This window comes from Chlorocebus sabaeus, chromosome X (assembly GCF_047675955.1).
Source record: "Chlorocebus sabaeus isolate Y175 chromosome X, mChlSab1.0.hap1, whole genome shotgun sequence".
NCBI lineage: Eukaryota > Metazoa > Chordata > Mammalia > Primates > Cercopithecidae > Chlorocebus > Chlorocebus sabaeus.
Genome location: NC_132933.1, coordinates 76614588 through 76616744, shown reverse-complemented (window position 1 = coordinate 76616744; position 2157 = coordinate 76614588). Strand labels below are relative to the sequence as shown.

The window sequence follows — 2157 nt, the reverse complement described above, 5'->3', positions numbered from 1 at the left end:
ATGGGGGTGGATTTCTCATGAATGGTTTAGCAGTATTTCCCTTGGTACTTTTCTCATAATAGTGAGTGAATTCTTGTGAGAGCTGGTCATTTTAAAATGTGTAGCACCTCTCCTCTCACTCTCTTGCTCCTGCTTTCACCATGTGATGTTACGCCTCTCCCTTTGCCTTCTGCCATGATTAGAAGCTTGCTGAGGCCTCCTCAGAAGCAGATGATGCTGTGATTTCTGTACAACCTGCAGAATCATGAGCCAATCAAACCTTCTTGCTTTCCTTTTTTTTTTTTTCAAGAAGCACACTACAATAGTTAATTTTATTTGTTCAAGAACTCATTGCAAGCATTAAACCAAGCATAGTCTTTGGTTCTGTGAGCCCAAATTCACATGTTGAAGAAGATCAAAGCAAACTGTGATCCATGTAAATGGATGAAAACTAAAGGCTCAGAGTTAATCATATTGTAGTTTTTAAATTTCTACAGCCTAGAGCTCAGTAGTCACAGGTCTTTTAGGTCCTTCTGGATGTCCCACAGGGTATCTGTACTTTTCTTGAACTGAGCAACCTCATTATCCTTTAGCTTCTGGTTGATAATGCTGGTTAATCCCCGGGCATTGAGGATACACAGAAGGCTCAGGAAGACTTCGTTCTCGATGCCATGCATCCCCTTTACCATTGTTGACATGGGATGAATCCTGGGTAGATTATTCGTCACGGATTCAATAAGACCAGTCACACTTAATCCAATAGCCCAGTTGGTATATCCTTTTAGCTTGATGACTTCATGGGCACTTTCAACCACCATCTTATGCACTTCCTTCCAATTTTCACTGTCATCGTCAGTTCCTATTTCTGGATTCAATTCCTGGAGAGAAAAACCTGCCACATTCACGCCAATCCACACAGCCACATTTGAGTCGCTATGTTCCCCCAAAATCCATACATGGCAGCTGCTGGGATGAATGCCAAGGTTTTCAGCCATAAGGCAGTGAAATCTAGCAGAATCCGGATTACATCCACTTCCAATCACACTTTGGGTAGTCCACTTATTTTCCAGGTAACATATACAAGAATGTCTACTAGGTTGGAAACCACAATTATGAGGCAATCAGGAGTGAACTTGACCATCTGAGGAATAATGAATTTGAAGACATTAACATTTTTCTGCAACAAATTGAGACGCCTCTCCCCCTCTTGCTGACGGACTCCTGTAGTTACCACTACAATCTTAGAACTGGCAGTCACAGAACAATCTTTATCTGCCACAATTTTAAGTGTCTGGAGAAATAAACTCCCATGCTGTGGATTGGTCATTTCTCCCTTAAGCTTACCTTCCAAAACATCCACAAGAGCAAGTTCATCAGCCAGAGACTTTCCCAGAACGCAGATAGCACATGCCATACCGACTAGTCCAAAACTCACTGCAGTGATCTTATTGTTTTGGACTGTTGCCTCTTCTTCCGCAACTGGTGCAATGAGTTTTTCCTTAAGAGTTGCCATTTTGCACAGGAGAGAAAAGGCTCTGGAGACCGCTGTAACAGTCATGTGGAGGAGACAATGTCAGCTGCGTCAAAACTTTCTTTCTTTATAAATTACCCAGTCTTAGGTATTTCTTTATAACCATGTGAGAACAGTCTAACACAATAATTCAGTTGCACAGTTTAGAATAACTAAAAAGAGTTATAATTGGATTGTTTGTAACACAAAATATATATACTTCAGGGAATGGATACTCCATTTTCTATGATGTGATTATTATGCATTGTGCGCCTGTACCAAAACATCTAATTTACTTCACAAGTATATACACCTACTATGTACTCACAAAAATTAAAATCAAAACTAAAACAGCATTGTACTAGTACAAAAATAGACACACAGGTCACTGGAACAGATTAGAAAATCCTGAAATAAAGCCATGCATCTATGATCAACTGACCTTCAACAAAACCAGCATAAATAAGCAATGAAGAAAGAACTCCTTTTTCACTAATTGGTGTTGAATGAATTGGCCAGCCATATGCAGAAGAATAAATCTGGACCTTCACCTATCATGATATACAAAAATTAACTAAAAATGGATTAAAGACCTAAATGTGAAGTCTGAAACTATAAAAATTCCAGAAGAAAATAAAAGAGAAACTCTTCTGGTCATGGATTTAGGA

General features: G+C 39.3%; 1 pseudogene; it reads right to left on the bottom strand.

Annotated features, from left to right (window-relative positions):
• Window positions 1-443: 443 nt before the first annotated feature.
• LOC103232224 (L-lactate dehydrogenase B chain pseudogene) lies at window positions 444-1526 on the bottom strand (annotated as a pseudogene).
• Window positions 1527-2157: the final 631 nt, after the last annotated feature.